This window comes from Carettochelys insculpta, chromosome 21 (genome assembly GCF_033958435.1).
Source record: "Carettochelys insculpta isolate YL-2023 chromosome 21, ASM3395843v1, whole genome shotgun sequence".
Lineage (NCBI taxonomy): Eukaryota > Metazoa > Chordata > Testudines > Carettochelyidae > Carettochelys > Carettochelys insculpta.
Genome location: NC_134157.1, coordinates 1578526 through 1599891, shown reverse-complemented (window position 1 = coordinate 1599891; position 21366 = coordinate 1578526). Strand labels below are relative to the sequence as shown.

The window sequence follows — 21366 nt, the reverse complement described above, 5'->3', positions numbered from 1 at the left end:
CATCCCCAGTGATTCACAAGTGCTCGCAAAACCCTGGAAAAGTCCCCCTGCTGCTTGATATACTCTGTCGCAATGTGGTCCAAAGCCAAAATTGCAGTGTGTTTGTGCTGTCTATCACCCTTAGAAAAATCCCCTTCTGCAAAGACATCCCCAAGTCCAAGCACATTGCCAAGAGTCACAGTCTGTCTCAGGAAGATGTGATTAATGGCTGTGGCAAGGTACTAGCTGTGCCCCGAGGGGCCTGTGCATCTGGTAATTAGTGGTTGCCTCAGAGGCTCACCATGACCCTCAACACTGCCTCTGTCCCTTGTCTAAAGGCCAGGGTCACAGCCTACTGAGCCATCCTTGTCACAGGCTTGTCCACAGTTTGGGGTGAAAACCCTTCAGTAGTACTGGTTTGCCTTTTTGGGGGACAGCCTGTAGTGGCATGGGGAGGGTTTGGGGGAACCCAGGCCTACCCTCTACTTTGGGTTCCAGTCAAGGTATCCTAAGGTAGCAGCAATACACAGGGCTTGCTCTGCTCCCATCTGGCAGCTTCTTCTCTCGGCTGCTTCCCCTAAGACTCCCTCCTAGTACTTTTCCTCTGGTGCCTGAGCAAGCCCATCCTGCCCCTCCACAGTGCTTGGCCTTGTTTGAAATCCTCAGCTCTCACCCAGTGCACCATTTCACTCTCTGCCCTGCACTCCCGCCTTTAAATCAACCCCGGCAGACCTTAATGGGGTGCAGGTGCACTGATCAGCCAGCTGCTTCTGGCAAGTGCTTAATTGGCCCCAGGTGCCTGCTTAATTGTGCTGCACTGGGCTCTGCCTGGTTACTCAGGGAAGAGGAAAGTGTTCATCCAGAGCCCAGTATATCTGCCTTCCATTAGCGTGCAGCAGCCGGCTGGACTGGGTCCAACACGTGGCCTTGCACACAGTCCCAGTGGTCGACTTCCCAACTTCAGACTGATTTGCAACCAATGGGTAGCAGTCTGGAGTTGCCAGTATCCACACTGTGCTCGCCAAGCACTTCTCCACTGACAGGGCAGCTCTCATTGGACATCCTTGTGTCACAGAGCTGGGGGCATTCAACACACACTTCCAGGAAGTTGCCCTTCCACACCCGAAATTTCTGCAGCCACTGCTCATGTCAGAAATGAATGCAGGGAAAGGGTTAACCCTTACAGTAGCAACTCTCTGCAGTGGGTGGTCAGGTAAGCCAATCGGAGGAAAAGAAAAGTCTTTGAACTGAGAATAATTGCAACCTGGGGGCTCTCTGTCTGCATGGCTGATGCAAAGGGATCAGAGAGAAATGATTGCTTCCAAGCAGTTGAAATGAATCCAGTATATATCCTGACGATCTCATAATCAGCCACAGATATGTGAATAGAAGGGAAACGTTTAGTTAGATGTGATCAGGTTATGGTTATTTTGAATTTGGCATGGATTAACCTTTTTTCAGTTGCTCTGGTTAATGATTTGATTCTCTCTCCTGTAACCTGTAACTTCTCAGATGAATCCCAGGGAAGTAATTCCCTGTACTAAAACGGTATGATTGAGTTGATTCTCTCGTTTTGTGAATAAATTACATTTTTTAAGCAAATGATCAGATTCCGGTGCCCTGAGGAAGAGTGTGTATACTCATGCCTTAGATTGAAAGGCCAGCAATCAGATTGCAGTTCTTTGCATCCAAGCTCTCTCCTGGGGGAGTGTTCAGAGCTTGGGGTACCCCACAGGGAGACATCCCAAATGTGTCTTCCTGGGTTAAAGGGTTTTTTTTTCTCGGTTGGGTGATGGCAGCAACTGCCCTCCAGGATCAGGGAATCTGTGACCCTGAGGAGTTTTTTAAGCAAAGCCTTTTACAGGCCCAGCATTTTTTAAGGTTTTGCGGGACCCCACTTTCTGCAGAGTGTCAGAATGAGGAGGCAGCCCTGAGAGCTCGTCATCCCAGACCTGCAGAATAATGTGATCCCCCCACTCACTGCTAGCTCCCCAAGTCCAAAAGCAACGTTATACCATCTTCAGCTGTGCTGTGAATGCCAAAAGCATTCCAATGTTGCTGATATCCACGTCAGACAGTGCATCAGGCCTTTGTAATTTCAAGAATAGTGCCACTGCCATTCAAAATGTGCTAATGACAGCTGGCAGAGCAGAGGTGAGCAGCGCAGGATCTACTCCTGCAGATAGAGCTATAAGGGCAAACAGAAAACAAGAAACACTGAAAAACGCTGCAAACTGAAGACAGAAGCACGTGGAATGCTGGGACGGAAAGCTATGCATTATGGGACATTGAGCCCGGACCCATGATGCTCTGTGATCCCCTCCACCGTCACATAGTACCTTGTGGCACAAGGTGGAGAGCTGAACTGGGGGACTGCTACCCATAGTGCTTTGCTTTCACGGTCAATGCAACTACTCCAGTGTGGTCGCTCTGTGTTGACTGTAGAAGACAATGTGAACACACAATGATTTCCTTTAAACGCTTCTTGATTGCTCACCAAAGTTGTGGTGAAAAAGCTTTGCTAGAATAGAAATACCCTCATTCTCTTTCCCAGACCTGAGAAAGTTCTGTGGAGCTCCAAAGCTTTTTGCTCTCACCAATACAAGTCATTCCAATAAAATATATGACCTTGCTCACTTTGTCTCTCTAGTGTCCTGGGACCAATCTGGGACGAACGCAACTATGACAACACTGCAAACAGGTGGACATCAGCCATGTGATTTGCATATTAAATCTTTCTGGCTCTAAAGCCTATGTGTAGATTCTTTTTCCTACAATACAAACTATGAGCTCATCTGCAAGCAATCAGCCTGAGAAATCAGCTTGTTAAAGGAGGCTGCGAGGAAAGCTGAGATGTCTTCGGGGAATTTGGTGGCCTGCACAATTTTCAGAGGTTTTGTTAAACTTCCAGCTGCTCTTCTTCTCCAGGGGGTTATGCAGCTCAGCCATCTCTCCTCCCACCTAACCCTGGAGAGCAGGACAGCCTGCCAGTACCTGGCCTGATCTTCATGTTATGATTATGCACAGTTTTAAAGGGCTCCAATTTCTGTGCAATCTTCCATCCTTTCAGGGAGTGATGTGGAGACTGCGTAAGAACAAACTTGCAGAGCTGCAGGCGGGATGGCAGCCAGAGCTGGAGTCAGTTACACTGACGGGGACAGGGAAAGGCCGGGTCTGAGGCACACATACTTGCCTTCTGAAACAGTCTCTCCCTTTCCCAGACTCCTGTCTTGGTGGCTCTCAGTTTTTAGCATTTGGCAGCATCTTGGTTCAAGGCGCATCCCACAAGCACTACCCCAGCCACCTCCACTGCTTCAGTGTGCTCAGGTGCGGTCCTGTTGTCTCCCTGATATCCCAACTATACATATAAAACAATGGATATTACGAAAAACCATTTCCCCAGGAGGGTGGTGAAGCACTGGAATGTGTCACCTAGAGAGGTGGTGGAATCTCCATCCCTAGAGGTTTTTAAGTCCCGGCTTGACGCAGTCATATCTGGGATGGTTTAGTTGGGGTTGATCCTGCTTTAGGCAGGGGCTGAACCTCCTGAGGGCTCTTCCAGCTGTAGGATTCTATGATTAATGGGGTCTAAATTAGCTGTTACTGATGAAGAGGGAAATCTTGGAGTCACTTTGTGTAGTTCTCTGAAAACATCCACGCAATATGCAGCAGCAGTCAGAAACTGAACACAGTATTGGGAATCATTAAGAAAGGTACAGCTATTAAGACAGATAATATCATATTGCCTCTGTCTAGATCCCTGGTATGCCCCCATCTTGAATGTTGCTCACAGGTCACCCACCTCTCCAAAAAGGTATCTTGGAACTGGAAAAGGGTCAGAAAATTGCAACAAAAATGACTAGGGGTGTGAAACAGCTGCAACTTGAGAAGATGTTAAACCCACCCCAAACCTCCATTGTGATGTGGTTATTTTTAGGCCCAGAAACTCCACTCCACTGTCTGCAGTTGTCCCAGGAACACCACCACCATCCATGCTCCACTTTGCCACTCATCAAATCATCCTCAAAGGAACATTCATGACCCCTTTGCTTTTCGTCTTCCTGCGACTCTGAAAACACCGAAAGAGTGTTCATCCTGCATTTTCAACTTTCAAGGCAATAACGTGGAGTTCTGTGGGCTCCAGGCTTCTGTCAGAGATCTCAGACAGCAACATATGCTGTGCACATTTGTGGGATTACTTTAATGAGTGAAAATGCGACGATACAGACGGCATCACCAGGGACAGACTATATTGTGGGTGCTGGCGCCCAGACCACAGCCCTACCCTCAGCACTCCACCCCAAGACCCCATCTGGCCTCCTCCCCAGGAGGCCCCTACCACCCTCAGCCCCACCCACCACTTGCACAGTGGGAAAGGGGCAGGAAGGCGCAAACAGCAACTGAGGCCTCGGGGGAAGAGGCCAAGCAGGGCTGAGGCCTCAGGGCCAAGTATGGATGGAGTGGGTCCATAATATGGGCACTGGCGCCCCTTCTGAGTTTGGGCACAGCACCATTGTAAACCCAATACTGGGCATTATAGACGGGAGAAAGTTGCATGATGGAACTTGATCAGTCATCCTTGCACAACTCATCTCTGCTCCACCATGCACTGTGAAGATTTCCCAGAGGGCAGTTTGTGCCTCATCATGGTGAGTTGCATGCTGATATTCCTTACCAGAGGGGTGTACTACACTTTGCACTGATATAAGCACTCCTGGTGAGAGCACACAGTGCCGCCACAAGCTGCCAAGTATACATGCACTTGACCAATATACTAACTCATCATCACCATCAACAACCAGGGGCTCAGATCCCGTTGGTGTCCGAGGCCTCCCCCACTATTTCCTTCCATCTTTCCCTGTCCAGTGCGCAGTGACTTAGTTTCTGTAGACTAGCCCTGCACCAATCTACTGTATCATCCACCCATTCTCTGTGCGGCTGCCTCTCCTATTCGAACGATCCATTATGCTGAATACCAGGGCTTGACATTTCGTTTATTGTTCATTCTGCAGATATGCTTGAATAGCTCTAACTTCCATTTTATAACCTTCTGCAGCAGGTTCTCTTTTGGATGTATCTTCCTATATAATTCCTCATTGGTGACCTTCTGCATCCATCCTATTCTCAGGATCTTTCTATACTTTCTATAGATCTTTCTATAACTCCTCTCGAATGCCAATATTCTTCTCTTTGAATCTTTCCTTATCACCCATGTCTCACATCCCTACAACATGCTGCTGAATACACATGTTCTCAAGACACTCAGCTTCATTCCTAAACTAATCGTTTTGCTTTTCCAGATCTTATCCATCGCCTTCAAACTTACTCTTGTTTTCACTATTCTAGTCACTATTTCCTTCTTATAGTCTAGATCAGGGTTTCCCAAACTACGGGTCGTGACCCAAATATGGGTTGCGATTACATTTTAAAAGGGTGAACGGCTGGGCTGGGCAGCTCCCCGGGTGGCTCTTAAGAAGCCATTCACATTGAAATGGTACTCAACTTCTTAATTGCCTTAACAACCGTCAGGCAGTTAAACCAATCAATTAAATTAAGCACCATTTCAGCCATGCAAGGCAGGGAAGTGCCCACCTGCATGTGAAAAAGGTACAGGGCAAAGAGCTAGGGAGCCAAAGGAAGAGCGCCCAGCTCAGGTGAGATGGGTCGGGGGGAGTTGGGGGTTGGCAAGCTTATGCCTGGGACTGGGGGCTGAGAGCTGGACAAGGATCTGCACTTGTGCCAGCTTCCAGCTGGGGTCCCTAGTCGGGGCTTCCACAGCTGTTGCTGCCAGCCCAGGGCTCCGCACCCCAGCTGGCTTCAGCTGCAGGGGTGGGGGGGTCCCCCCTGCACCCAGCCAGGGCTCCTGTGGCTGGCACTGCCGGCCCAGGGCTCCGCACCCCAGCTGGCCTCTAGCCACAGGGGTGGGAGGTCCCCTCTGCACCCGGCTGCAGGCCCCCCAGGAAATGGCTGGGGTTCCTGCAGCTGGCACTTGTTGACCAGGGCTCTGCCCCAGCTGGCTTCCAGCTGCAGGGGTTGGCAGTCCCTGTGCCTCACCTAGCGCCCTCCAGCCCCTGAGTGACTCCTAGCCTGAGTATGGCTCCCCTAGCCCACTCCAGCCCCTGAGTGAGACACCCCTAGCCCCCTCCAGCCCAAGTGGCTCCTAGCCCCTGAATGTGACTCCCTCAGCCCTCTCTAGCCCCCTCCAGAACCTGAGTGTGACTCCCCAAGCCCCTGATTGTGGGGTTTAAGCCAGGAGGAGCAATTGGGGGATGAGCGTTTTTCCACCACAACTCTGACCAACTAGAGTAAATGTATCAGAGGGGCAGCCGTGTTAGTCTGGATCTGTAACAGCAACGAAGGGTCCTGTGGCACCTTATAGACTAACAGAACAGTTTTGAGCATGAGCTTTCGTGAGCACAGACTCACTTCTTCAGATGCATCTGATGAAGTGAGTCTGTGCTCACGAAAGCTCATGCTCAAAACTTTTCTGTTAGTCTATAAGGTGCCACAGGACCCTTCGTTGCTGTTAGAGTAAATGTAGTGTTATTGTCAAAATGGGTCCCTGTTCGGAAAAGGTTGGGAACCGCTGGTCTAGATCATACATTATACTGCTGCCCAGATATGCGAACTTCTCTAAGTTCTTTAGTTCAATCCCACCTACACTGATCTTCCTTCCCATTTCCTTATCTCCAAATACCAGTGTTTTTGTTTTATCCATGTTCATAATCAGTCTGCACCTCTTCCCTTCCTCGTTTAGCACCTGCAGCATTTTCGCTAGCTTCTCTTCATCTTCTTCAACGATAACTATATTATCCGCAAACCTCAAGTTGTTCATTCTCCACCCGTGCACAGATATCCCTTCTACCTCTTCCTTGATCTTGATATACTAACTGTGCCAGTTTTATTGGGACATAACCTCCATTGACCAAAATGTGTAAGATAGACATGGCGTAAGTTGTGAAAGTGGTTGTTTTTAACAATATGTCAGGAAGTGAGGTCACTATTAGACAAAAGTGCACTCTAAGGTAATTACCGCATCCCCTAAGTAGCTGGTACTTCCCTGTAGGACTCCCAGGAAGCTCCAAAGATCCCACACACAGTTAAACCCCTGAGATTACTGCTGAATCCTCTACCACCTGACTCCACTACCACATGAGGTAATGATTGATAGGGAGAATTTAAACAGAATAATATTACTGATAATCAGAGATTGTTTAAGAACACTCAGCGAGATGCCCCAAGAGCCATGTTCCACAATCATGAAAGAAGGCCATATTGGTAAGGTCCAGAAGACTTGAAGAAAGCTAACGTAATAAGTAAGTGGAACAGCCTGAGAAGTCGGTCAGTATGACATTGATTCCGAAGAAGATAATGGAGTAGCTGAGATGAGACTTGATGCAATTAATGTCCCTCAACAAGGGTTTATGGAAAACAGAGCCTGTCAAATGAACAAGATTTTTTTGAAGGCGATTACAAGGCTGGTTGATAAAAGTGCTGTGTGAAATACCGTGGGTTCTGTAAGGCATTTGATTTCAAGATGAGAATGGTAGAAATTTAACATGGTGCACATTGAATGGATTACAACCTGGCTAACTGACAAATCCCAAAATGTATCTGAGAGGAAACAGGGTCTTCACCTACCAATACATTGGCCAACAGTGGGCTCATGCCCCAAATTAAGGGAGCTGAATAATCTCCAGCAGCTGTCTGGGTACTTCCATAACTTCCAGTCATTTCCTTAGTCTTGTCTGGATTTCCAGATTGAATCTCTGGCAATTATCCCTCATCCAAATCCCAATAACCTGGTAGACAACAGTGACACATAGCTCAAAAGGGTAAGAGCACGCAAAGATTGTGACCAGAAATGACACTGGGAATAAAGTATCTTCATTTGGACACTACAAACATTGGGTTTAAAATAATCGTACCGCCCAATGGAATAGTGAGCTAGCAGAATATTACTACTACTGCAGCCCTAGTACCCTTTACAATTCCTTCTTACTCTGAGCAACACAGGCCAACGCCTCCCATTTTCAGTGTCTATTTTGCAGAGCATGTTTAGCTACTGAAAGGACTTCGTAGAAATTCTTCAATAACTCCACAATGTTTCACCACAAATACTAACGCCAAGAGTGCAGTTAAGCACGAAGAACAGAACTAAGTTTTTAAACATCATCAACAATATTGTAATCACCAGACCCAAATTAGCCACTGGGCGAGACAAGCACCTCGGCAGGCTTTGCCAAAGCCTGGCTTGACTGCAGCTGATCAGTCGGGCCACCCACAGATCTTCATGGTTTCAGAAAACATCAGGCACAGGCCCGGCCGATTAATCAGTAGCAAATCCCACGTCTTTCACAGCATAGCTCAAGCAGTTCCATAAAACACTCTCAACAATGACTGCAGCATTACACACGTGGCTGCATTTCACCCGGTGCTATTAGTTCATGTAAGAAAAATACACATTGAACTTAATAAGTAAACACAGACCATGGCCTGTTGTCAGAACCTATTTGCAGAGCTTCCCTCTGCTAGCTGCTCTGATACAAACAGCAGTACTTACACTCACACTTGGAGGACCGTCCTCTGTGACTTCCATTTCCAGACATGGGCACTTACTCATAGAATCACAGGGTTGGAAGAGACCTCAGAAGGTTATTGAATCCAACCCACTGACGAAAGCAAGACCAATTTCAACTATGTCATCCCAGCCACGAGTTTGTCAAGCTGAGACTTAAAGACCTATAGGGAAGGAGATTCTACCATCTCCCTTGGTAGCCCAATTTCTGGGGCTTCACCACCCTCCTAGGGAAACAGCTTTCCCTAATATCGAACAAAGACCTACCCCACTGCAACTTGAGACCATTGCTCCTTGTTCTGTCATCTGTCACCACTGAGAACAGCCTCTCTCCAGCCCCTTGGGTACCCCCCTTCAGGAAGCTGAAGGCTGCTGTCAAAGCGCCCCTCACACTTCTCTGCTGCAAACTAAATAAGCCCAAATCCCTCGGGCTCTCCTCTTAAGTCATGTGCTCCAGCCCCCTAATCATTTTTGTTACCCTCCACTGGACTCTCTACAATGCATCCACATCCTTTCTACAATGGGGGCCCCAGAAATGGACACAATACTCCAGATGCAGCCTCACCAGTGCCGAGTAAAAGGGAATAATCACTTCTCTAGATCTGCTGGAAATGCTCCTCCTAATGCACCCCAATATGCCATTAGTCTTCCTGGCTACAAGGGCACACTCTTGACTCATATCCAGCTTCTCCTCCACTGTAATCCTCAGGGCCTTTTCGGCTGCACTGCCACTTAGTAAGTTGGTTCCCAGCCTGTAGCAGTGCCTGGGATTCGTCCATCCTAAGAGCAGGACTCTGCCCTTGTCCTTGCATAACCACATCACATTTCTTTTGACCCAATCCTCCAATTTGTCTGGGTCTGCCTGGACCTCAACCTCTGCCCTTGTTTCATGTTATCCGCAGATTTGCCGAGTGTACATTCCATCCCTGCATCTAGGCCATTAATAAAGATGTTGAACAGTACTGGCCCCAGAACTGACTGGCTGCCAAACAGACATAGAGCCGTTGATCACTACCAGTTGAGCCCGACGACCTAGCAAGCTTTCTATCTGCCTTATGCAACCTACACACCCAGGGGTGTGGTTCACTGACCGATGTAGTGGCACATAGACCACTGACACAGAGAGAGAAAGAAAGAGTCTTCTCAACAGCCTGGCCTGTGAGCCAGTTGGCTTTTAGCTCAAACTGTTGAAGCTCCTGCACTGAGGTCCAGAGGTCCCTGTCCATCTGCTAGTGGTTATACTTAGGCTATATCTAAACTGCAGGCTTCTGGCAGGAGCCCAGAGGTCTCTTGGGAGAAGTTTGCCATGTCGGGAGCATTGTGCCGACATCCCCGTACGCCTTGTTCCGCACGGAAGAAGGGATGTCTTGGCAGAGGGAGGGTTTCCTGACATGTGGACCCGTGTGGATGAGCCAAATGTCAGGAGGCAGAGGTTGAAACACTGCTTGCAGGAGTCTGATCTGTCTGGTGTACTCCCCAAGTTTCATCTCACTTAAAAACAACTTGTACCTTATAGTTATAAAATAAATCAACTGGACTCTAAACTCAGACTTACATTTCAGTGTGTACCACAGGAGCAGTATAAACAAGTCATTCTCATCTGCATGAAATATCAGCTGGTACTGTCTTCACTTGTGCTTTTTGAGTCACCTGCTGTGACCTAGGCACAGATCAAAGCATCACATCCCCATTACTGGACAATCCTTCTGTTTTGCTAAAGGATGGTAATGCGTTTCTTTTGCCACCCTCAGGCCTTGCCATTTGATCTTACATGTACTTCCAGAGCCTCTTTCCTGTCTGCAGAATTAGGGTAGCAATAATAATGGCACCTGGGAAGAACTAAATTCACATTTTTTTCTAGTTACAGTTCTTTACAAAGACAAGCTTGACGCAATCGCCGAGCGATAGACCTGCCCGACTAACTTGGACTTGGAACAAGCACAGACGCCTGGTGCCAGGGAAGCCAGTCAGGTCTGGGTTAAGGACGAATGAATGAAGATGGCCAAAGTGGAAAACAAGTGATGGCGCAGAATTCCACTGAGAATTCTAATCTCATGCACAGACCCACACGCTAATTCCAGGGGTCCCCTCTGTTTCTCTCCCTCCTCAAGCGACAGACGCAAGTGGAAATATGTTTTATCTCCTTTTAAATCAATCACCCCCCAAACGTGGGAGAGTTCTGTACTGAGAAAGCAACGCAACGGCACCCACTTCTGCCGGCGATTCCAGAACAACCAAAGCAGGAGGGGACTTACGTAGCAAAGAGCTAGCAGTGGCTTCGCAGGAGATTTCCACACTACAATTAAAACCCTGGGCAGCTTGCGGACTGTTTAACTGCAATTTTGACTTCTGGCAGGGGCACCTCTCAGGTTCCTGTACTATTTGGCCTCTGACTTCCGCCAGGGAATCCCAGCACTTACAAGCGTTGCAAAGCAGAGTCACTGCCCACTGTGGTCTTGTGCCTGGCTCCCAACCAGCAGCTGCTGTGCTTACAAGCAGCAGCTCTCTCCCCTCCGTTTTCTGACTGCCTCCCCGGTACAGCCCAGGAGGGAAACGGGATGCGTGGACTAGATCTGTGAGAGCCACAGGGGGTAAGACACTTTGCTTTCTCTGTCTTGGGGACCAGTGGCCAATTGTCCCTTGTTGTTAGGCCGTGCAGGAAAAGACAAAGAGAGAACGCTGCTGCTGTCAAACGCCCATTAAAACTCAGCTCTGAGTCCTGCCAAGCACAGAAGGCAAAACCTGAGAGCTGAGATGCCTCCTGGGATCCCTGCTCCACGAGGCAGCAAGAGAGCGAACTTCAGACCCTGGGGTTCCTTTTCTCACCCGCGCTGAGCCAGAAGTGTGATCCAGTGACATACGCCAGTCCCTAGGAGTCCCTCCAGCATGAGTTCTAGCACCCTCCTCTCTAGACGGAACCCTGGGGAGCCACACAGAAACCACTTGCTCAGTGGGGCTGCCCCCGGGAAGCGACCCCTGTGGTCCACCCCCAAGATCAGCTCCTCTCTTGTTCCTGAGAACAATTTGTGTTTGCTTGTGAGGGATAACAACCCACCAGGCTTGGTTTGGAACCTGGCTAGCTCAAGGATCCCAGCCTGGTGCAGCTCTCACTTGCTCTGGCTTTACCCTGCTCTACCTCTATTGTCTCCTGGGTCGCACTGGCATGGAGAAGACAAGTCTGGCTCTCTCCCTACGCACTGGCCAGGCAGCAGGGGACACGTGGGACGTTCCAATGGCACAGTGGTTAAAATCTGAACAGCAAAGGACAAAGAGCGTGAGACATGGGAAATACATACTATATCTTAGCCTGCTGCAGGCCTATCTGAAAGGGACCTGAACAGGGATCCCAGAACTATGCTGTTGATTGCAGAGTAAATTGTTTCTTCTCTGAGAAATGTAAATGGTTTCAGCTAAGCTAGTGCCTGAGTTTCTCAAAGCAGAGATGCTCCTGCCACGTAGGTGATCAGAGAACTTCTTAAGAGAGGCTCTCAAATGTCTCCTTACTGTCGACCCTATGAGCTGAGTGCTGCTAATTCAACCCTACAAAGGGCTTCTCACTGGCAGCTCTCACAGCACTTTAAAAAGGGGTCTGAATCTCATTACTGCTATTTTATTAATTGAAAAAAAAAAAGGCCCAGAGGAAGGAATATACCCAAGGTTCAAAGGGAATCAGTAGCAGAGACAACAACAGACACCAGCTTTCCTAACTTAGCTGGGTACCTCTTCACTAGGCTACTAAAATATGTCTGAACTACTCTCCATAACCCATCTTGGCCAGACTCCACAACCTCCACACTCCCCTCACCCATGAATTGTGTGTGAGGAGCACAACCGCCATACGCCACAGATCACATACTGTAACCTTAACTCTGCCTTCGTGGAGGTGCTTGGCCCATGGACTTCCCCTGCCAGGCAGAGTTCAGGCCGTGCCATGGGCTGTGGTACTTTGTGGCTGGGCATTTTGCCTCTAGGGAAGAAGCAGAGAGAAGGTTCAGTTAAGGAGGGGTTAACGTTTCATCCCTTTGCTTCTGTGGTTTTATTCCATGCAAAGAACTGGTCACTGAAACACGACCAGGAAGTCTGCGGCAAAAGCCAATATTATGCTGGGGGAACCACAGAAGGGCTGGAATCAAACTGGGTAATGGACGGCTTGTTGTTCTCCAGCTTCTCCATGCTGCTCTTGAAGATGGAGGGCTCCACCAGGACACCTGATCTTTGGGACTCTGACTTCCAGCCTCTCAGGGGATGTGCTTTGGAGAAGCTCTCCCACTTTCCTCTTGAAGCAGACTGCTTGGCTTCTTAATGTCCCCAGGGTGCTTCCTGGCAGGGCCAGAGACCCTCTCAAATCTGGCTTGGGCTTTGGGGTGAAGGTGCTAAGTGGTTCCCCTCATCACAGATACCCCATATCCTGCAAGACGTGTTTAGTGCAGCGGGTTTGTCAGGTATGAGATGAGCATTGTTTGCAAAGAACAGGAACTCTCTGCCAATGGGCCTCTGTGTTATAGCCACCTTTAGCATTGGGTCGACAAAAAGAAATAGAAACATGAACTGTCATCTGCCTCCCGCAAATTTCTGTGCCCAAGAGAGGGGCTGAGGCGATGCCTCTCTGGACCGGGATGCTTGTGAAGGGCTTGTCTGAGGCAGACACCATTCCTTCAGGCAAGTCCTCACCTCCATTGGCAGTGCCAATGGGGGTGACCAGGAATACACAGTGATCTCCTCAGTGACCCAAGCGTAAACCCTGTGTCCAATGGAAACCACTTCCAGCCAGAGGTGCAGCAGCACCTGTGAATGGCAGGTCAAAGGGACCCTTGCTGGCTTCAGCTCTTCTGCAGCTGGGCCACAGTTCTTCTCACTTCCCCATAGCCAGCTGCTGGGGGACAAGCAGGAGGCAAGTGAAAAGAAGCTGGGAGCAACAGCAGACACTCTAGTGTGGTGACCCACAGCAGCAGCTAAAGAGGACAGCCTAATGTTTTCCCAGTCTTTTGGGTGTGCCACGCAGTCCCGAGCCATCTATTACACTTCCCCATGACAGGACCCATCAGGCTCTCCAGGTCTAGCTTGTCTAGGGCAGCTGCTGACCCCTAAGCTTGGTATGCAAAGCCAACAATTTCTTGAAATACCCTGAATGAACTGGACAGACTCAAAGCTGATGCAGTCAGGTTTCACTTAACCCCTTCAGGACCCACTGGACAAAAACAAAGCTGTGTATTTGATGCTGTGCAGTTATATGTAGCTCCCCTTTTGGAGGGAGATACTAACAGCCCCCTGGAGCCACCACCCCCAGAGAGACGAGATGCACACGCTTGAGCTCCAGCGGGATTCTCCAGGAACCTCCACTCAGAGAAAGGCAGTTTGGATAACTAGCTCCATTTCATACAGGCTCAGGGCCTTCGTCCTGAGCTGCGGGATGGCCCATGGAGGGAAGGGCTGGAAGGACAGACCCAACTGAAGCCCAAAAGGACTGCGCACTAATTCCAAGCAGAAGAAGAGATGAATCTGAAACCTCTTGGGTGGGGTTGTGGAGGACAGCTCCTGCCAGAGCCCAGGTTAGAGTTGGGGCGAACTCAGATTATTAGCGTGGGTCTGTCTTTATTGTTTGGAAGAGGGTTTCTCTGTAGCGCCTGTACCTTCAGAAGAAAGCAGTTGTGCACAGAAAGGCCACACAAGTGTGGCCAGTCATGTTTTATCAGTCTCCGAAGAAAAGGTAAGCGAGCCTGCTCCGGGACCAGCTCAGACTGGAGCAGCCTCAGCTTCGAGGGGGTGCAACGTGGGTTTCCGCCCAAGAGGGGCAATGGCCAAGGAGTCTGACACTGCAAGTGGGGGGGGAGATGCATCCGCCCTGAACTGCGACACAGTTTCACATTCCTCAGCATCCTTGTGCGGGAAAGAGCCTGTCCTTACTTTGCCTTCTAACTGACTCTCCACGTCTCACTTGGACAGCTGCCCTGCCCCCCACAAGCCCCAGGCAATACGCAAGCCAAGGGGACTCACCCTGTACCTAGGGCCTGGTGGTTTCTGCACTGCTCTGCCTCCCTGCACTCCGTGAGGGTGAGTGGGAAAACAGAGCACAGAGTGTCTGGCCAGGAAAGGGGGACCCTCTGCCAGCATGAGCTGCGTGAGAACTTAATTGGACTCATTAGGCACACAAATTACACATCAGAGTGGGTGAGATTTGAGTCCGCTGCATTAGAGACCTGGGTTCTGGTCCCACCTCCAAATAATATGGCATTGTCCAACAGCTCAGTTACCTACTGGTGTGATGGGTGCATCCCCTGAGGGTAGGGGGATAAGGCCTTTGCCAGGGAAGACTGTGCAATATCCAGAAATAGTAATATCAGCTCTATGAAGAGCTGAGGGCCCTGAAGAGGATGGAGAGAAACTGCCCTCAATGGTGACACGTGGCAGAACAAGGAGCAATGGTCTGAAGTTACAGAAGGAGCAGAGTAGGTTGGATATTAGGAAAACTTACTTCCCCAGGAGGGTGGTGAAGCACTGGAATGTGTTGCCTAGAAGGGTGGTGGAATCTCCATCCCTAGAGGTTTTTAAGTCCTGGCTTGACAGGGTCCAGGCTGGGGTGACTTAGTTGGGGTTGATCCTGCTTTAGGCAGGGAGCTGGACTAGACGACCTCCTGAGGTCCCTTCCAGCCCTAGGATTCTGTGATTAACTGGCATCTCGGCCACCCACTCAGAGGGCTGAGGGCCAGGAGGTTCCCGTGTCATAACTGTGTGACCTCCTTCTCACATGCTGGGCAGGGATGTGTGACGGACTGTGAAAACATGGCACACAACATGCCTGATTGTTGCCAGTCTAGAATGGGGCACTGGTGTGGGCAGTGTCTCCCTCAGCACAGAGGGACTCTAGGCATTGCAGAGCTCTCTGCCCAGGAGAAGGGGGCACAGGTCGCTGCTGCAAGCCCACCACCTGGGGTATGACAAGGAAGTCTCGCCCGGCTGTGACTGCAAACAGGCTGCGCATTGCTAGGTGCAAAACCAGGCTGAAGAACTGGCAGCGCTGAGACTTGTCATTCCTACAGGAGTTAACTGCAGTTACAGGCCAGCTGCCTGGGCCCGTGCCCACCACGTATTCGCTTCACCAATGAGGAGTTCCTGAGAAGCAGGCACGTCAAGAGGGGTCCAGCCAGGTTCCGATTCTGGGTGCAGCTCACTGAGGCCTTCAAACATGAGGACCAAGACCTGAAAATCGACCCAGTGGTCAGAAGAAGAACAGCCACAACGGCTCAGACCTATGGTCCAAATATCCCAGTGCCAGATGAAATGCATAGAACATACAACCATCGTATGAGCCAGCAGGTCACCCACGCCCAGCTTCTTGCAATCAGAGACTAGGGACACCCAGAGCAGAATGGGGTTCTGCTACACAGCAGTATCTGGCATCTTGCTCCAGCAACGTGAGAAACCTCCATTCACGGGAGTGACCTACATGCAAGAAGATGGCAGCTCTTCACAGCAAGTGGAGCTGGCCAGCAGAGGAGGCTGGACTGGATATCATCCATGAGATCCCCAAGCTGGAGAGGGAAGAAACAAGGTTTTAGGGCTCTGTCCCTGTGGATGTTTCGAATCTCCCGGGAAAACCAGTCTCAAACTGTGGCCTGTGACAGGGAGCAGCCCCTGCAGTACTTGTTGGTGGGCAGCAAAAAGCTCACTGGTTGCAAGACACTGGATCCCCTCAATTACAGCAGCCCACATGGGATTAAAAGAAGCTAATCATACATTCCTTGCTCCCTTTGGAGAAACCACTGCTGAAGGTGTCAAAAGAATCATCAACAGGACTCGTCATCTGTGTCGCTGTCCACCTGGGGGAGAAGTGGGGGCAGGCTCCTAAGACTGTGGAAACTCTATGGAAACAGTTTGCCACCTTCAATCAGGAAGCGTCTCCTCAGGTATGAGTCAGCTCCATCACGCGCTGGGAGAAGGGCCTGGAGAAGTAACACGGTGAAACTGACACTGGTAACAAGACACCCATGCTGGTGGTATCAGAGCATGAGACTCTTTTGTCTTCTGGGTAAGAGGCCTGAGCTGAGAAGTCTGGCCTCCAAAACCCATTTCTGCCTCCAAGTTCGTACACGGTTCTGAAAGAGACGTCCCTCCTGGGTGACTTGTCTGCTGCAAGCTGGAAAGTGACTTGATAGTTTCCTGAGTTACGATCTGCTGGGCGTTCCTTAGAGCGGCGTTGGAAAGCACATTCACTCCTGGAGGTGGATATTAATGAGGCGTGCAGGGCAAATGGGAACCGTCCAGCAAAAGAAACAACAGCTGCAAAGGAGAGGCGAATGTTTTCCCCCTCCTACAGTCCGAGAGCCTGAGCGTGTGACACTGTTAAGCAGAACAGGAGCTGCTCCAGCTCAGAAAACAAAACCCTTTCACAAAGATGGAAAGTTAGAGAATTTCCTGCAACCCTCCTGCTGACGCGACGAGCCTGGTCCTGCTGCGCTTCATATTTCAGCTGGCAGCAATAACCACACAATGGCTGTAATACCACCCACAACATCAGCCTCTTGGGGGTGGACGAGCACTGAGACTGGCAGAAGCCAACAGCAACTGAGAAATTCACAAGAGCATGACAAACAGTGTAGGAGAAACTCAAATCCCCACATGGGAAAGGTAAGCAGGGCAGCCCATACTTGCCCGACAGAGATTTTACCTTGGGAGCCAGTGACTGAAAAGAGTTTGTGGTTCATGGTGGATACTTGTAAACTGAACATTAGCTCCAGTGGGGCAGAACAGGCTGATGTGACCTGGGATGCACAGACAGGGGAACTCAAGGAGCAGTAAAGGGGTATTTGATATAGTTGCAACCTCTGCTGAAATCCTACGTCCAGTTCCGGTATCCACACGTCAGCTTCTGAGCACTTTTCAGGGAGGGGGTTCAGAGAGCGACTGAGGATGGAAAAACCTGCCATGCAGTGACTGCGCTCCGCCACAGGGTCTCCTCATGATCGGGCAGCGCCTTCGGGCTGCTCTGCACAATCAGCCCCTTCCACGTCCACTCCCTGCTGCTCTTCCTCCCTCTCCAGCCCCTCTCCTGGCCCAACAGGGCGCTGCAGCCTCCCCCTCGTGACCTGGCCGGACAGGGCGCTCTCCTGCTCTGCCTTCAACACACCAAATCTCTCGTGTCAAATGGGCTCAGGTGGTCTGCCCAGCCGGTGCTGCTTCCTCATCGGCTGGGAGGGCACCTGGCCTCGCCCTCTACTCGGGCCCAGCTCAGGGTCCCTCTTGTCAGCAGCCAACGACTGCAGGCCTAGTCCTTGTTGCTCCCCCTCTGCCTCCCTTGCTCCCCCTGCTCCCTGGCTTTGCCATTCCTGAGCTCTCTTCTCCCAGGGCGTAACCGTGGCCACTGCCTCTGGTTGCCAAACACATCTCCCTGTTCCCAGCGAGAGACGTCAGCCGACTTCCTGCAGCTCCCTCGGGCTGACGACAGAGCCGGGGCAGGAACTGGGGACGGTGAGGTGCTGGGACTGGCAGAGCTGAGCTGGGGCTGGAGCAGGGGGCAGCGCGGAGCTGCGCAAGTGTCATAACTGGTCAGAGTACAGAGGGGAGTGAAGCAGAGCAGGGCTGGAAGCATGGACTTCTCTCCCCATCCACCATGAGGACCGGCCTGGCCCTGGCCCCGGCCCCACTCTGCGCCCCGGAGCTCCTTCGTAGCCCCCAGAGGGCTCACCCCACCGTTTGGAGACCATTGCTCTAAACTGTCCTCTTCTGCCTGGACGTGGTAAGGCAGATGGCAGGGAACTCGGCCTCCTTCTGGTGGCCCCTTTCTCAGCCGCAGCTACCAGTCCCAGGGGCTCTCTTCTCCACCCTCGCTGGGCCTGCGGAACAGACGGCCCCTGACTGCTCAGCGGAGGGCAGGCATGGACTGCCCTAGAGCAAGGAATGGGCTTACTTACAGGTTGCATCTCAGGCCTCTGGCTGAGCCACACAACAGTTCAGTCGGGGCCAGGGTTACCAGCAACCCTTCATCCGTCCTGGGCTCCTCTCCAAGGGACCCTTTGCCCATCCTGGTCTTGACTTCAATTCTTCCCTTTTGCCATTGGCCTGCTGCTCATGCTCTCCCCTGCTGGGAATCTAAATTCCACCCAAGCTGTTCCTTTGCCCTTGCAGACGTCTCCCTCCCTGGTCCTCGCAGACCTGGCTCTACTCAGAGGTTTTCTGCTCTCTGGGCCCCCCCGCCCCCACAGAATTATGTCTGCTCCTGCCACTCTGCCTTCTGGCCACAGCCAGTCCTAAGCTGTCAGACCTTCCTCCAGGAGCCCCGTGCAGCTCCTCTCTTCTGGATCTCCATCCTCCGCTCCTCACACGGCCTAGCTTGAACCCCTGCTGCCTGGAAGCAGCAACTTAATCACCCCCCAGGGCAGAGAACAACTGACTACGCTCCTTCCCTTTTTTAGCTGGTGATGGGGTTAACCCCAGCTCAGCACCAAGAGGTTAGTTAGGTGTCTGCAGCAGAGGGCCCTTCGTACTACAGGGCTGCTTGCATGCCCCCATGAGGGGTGGAGGTTGGGAAGGGGACCAGGCACTACAAGGGAGGTCAGGGTCCAGGAGAGCAAATGGGGTGAATGCCAGAAGCTGAGAGGAAGCGGGGGGGTGGGGGGGGCAGTGAGATCCGGGAGCCCAAATGTGGGGCAGGATTCGGGAGGGAGTGTGGAGGGTACAGAGCTATCCAGCAAAGCGACGGACGATGGGGGTCTCCCCTCCCGCTGTCCTGCAGTGCTGCTAACCCCCTGAGCACGAACCAGCTGGTGCCAGGTGCACGGTCCTTACCTTCCCACAGGCCAGCCCGGTAAGTTTGCTTCCCACACTGCTATTCCACCCCCCGCATGTGCACACCCTCACGCACACGCACAACTCTGATGCTAACCACAGATCTGGCGCCAAGCAGCAGCAGGAGCGAGGAGCGTCCCTGTGACTGGGGTGTGAAGGGATTGACTAGCTGGATTTTAACACGTGCCAGGCCGGTTCTTACTCCAAGTGGGGTGGGTGCTAAGCCAAAAGCCGTGTACCACTCCACAGGCTCCGGGGCCGTTATTAACTCAGCAGAGTCACGTCAGAGTCCGTTGAACAAGACGGCTTTCTGTGACACCACGCCGACTGCCATCCACGCTGCTGTCTTCTAACTGCTCACGTCAGCGGGGCTCAGCCGGGGAACGTGCACCCATGGGGGGAAGTGCAGGCATTTCACAGCCGGCTGCAGAGAAAGCTCGAGCGCAGGTGCTACAAGTCAAATGTCTTGTAGACAATGACCTGTTCTGCACACCGGCAGGTAACCGCAGGGCTTGTACTTCCACTGACTGATGCCAAGGAGGCAGCAGCCGCTTGTCAGTGCAGCGCTGCGGGGCTGGGGCCCTTGGGGGTTCTCCTGTCTGGCTGTGAGAGTGAGGGGCTCTTAAGAGAGGTGCAGCGCGGCCGTGCACAAGACAAGCCCAGCAGCTGCCGGGGCACCACCGCCTGCAGCGGTGCTGAGCCACTGACTCAGCTCAGCGATCGCCGACTGACGCCAGGGAGGCAGCCTCAAAGTCTGACACTCGGAGCGCAAGGGAGGCCTTCCACTTGCTGAGCTGGGACCCTGCAGCGCAGTGCGGTGAAATGAGAGCAATCTCAGTGCAGTGCAGTGCAGTGACAGCAATACAGGGCAGTGCAGTGCGTCCCCTCTCGGGGCTGCCGCTGCCGCTTCCCCTCCCCAAGCCCCAGAGGGCGGGCAGCGCCTCCAAGCAGCGCCTCGGCCCGGCCCGCAGCCGCCTCGCCGGGGAAGCGCCGTCCGGTAAGCGGGAGGCCTGCAGCCGAAGCGCGGCTCCGGGCCCGGGCCGGGGACCTGGAGAGGCAGGGGCGGTGCGGAGCCCCCAGACTGGCCCACGGGGCAGGGGCAGGACCACGGCCCGCGCCGGCGGAGCCAGCCCCGCGGAGGCGCCGCCCGCCCCGCGAGCCCGGGGCCCATCGCGCCGCAGCGCCCGGAGCACGAGCGCAGGAGACCGCGGGCGGATTTCCCCGGCTCCCGCCCCAGGGCGCCTCTTACCTCGGCTCCGGCTCGGCGCTGCGCTGCCTCCGCCTCCCCCGAGCTGCGCTCCGCCGCTCTGCGCCGCCTCCCCCTTCCGGCGCCGGGCGGAGCCGCTCGCGGAGCAACAGCGCTGCTGCTGGCGGGCGCCCGCGCGGAGACGGCCGGTCGGTCCCCGGGGTACCGGGTTCCCGACCAGCCCCGCGGAGCTGCAGGGCCCTGAGCGGTCGGCCCCGCTCCCGTACTCCAAGGGACAGCCCGGAACAGCCGCTGGGGTGTGAAAATCACACCCGGAGCAGGGGGGTGGGCCAGCAAACTCCTTCCTGTGCGGCAGCCCCGGGCCTGGGAGGTCCCCGGCGTGGTCAGATACTCTGGCTAATGGGGAGGTCCCCCAGCAGCGCCGCAGGAGGTGTCTGTAAGTGCCCTCAGGCAGGCGCGAACCCAGGGAGCTTTGTGCAGGTGCCTCTACCGCGTGAGCTAAGGGCCAGGGGGTGGTTAACTCGGCTGGTAGAGGGCATTTATTCTTTCTCTGTGGCGTGGTCTCGGTACCACTCCATGGGAGAGTTAACCACACCTAGGTGTGCCGGTTCCATGTTAACAAACAAGCAAACACAAATGTCTGCAGAGGACTTTATTTACCAGCAACAGTGGTACTGCACACTGGAGCCTTAGAAAGCAACAAGAAGTCCTGTGGCACCTTGTAGACTAAACTATTTTGGAGTATTAGCTTTCGTGGGCAAAGTCCCACAGAACTTTGTGCTCCAAAATATCTGTAAGGCTACGTCTGCACTGACAAAAA

At 52.3% G+C, this 21366-nt stretch overlaps 1 protein-coding gene across 3 annotated transcripts in view; it reads right to left on the bottom strand.

Annotated features, from left to right (window-relative positions):
• The window catches only part of LOC142023773 (discoidin domain-containing receptor 2-like), a 98376-nt gene extending 77498 nt beyond the window's left edge, over positions 1-20878 (bottom strand). For 2 of the 3 annotated variants that reach the window (XR_012648307.1, XM_075015042.1), the window contains exon 1: positions 20589-20694. The gene's annotated coding sequence lies outside the window, so the exon portion shown is untranslated. Of the gene's footprint in view, positions 1-20588 lie in introns of all 3 variants that reach the window. The other variant, XM_075015043.1, reaches the window with a different exon arrangement.
• Positions 20879-21366: the final 488 nt, after the last annotated feature.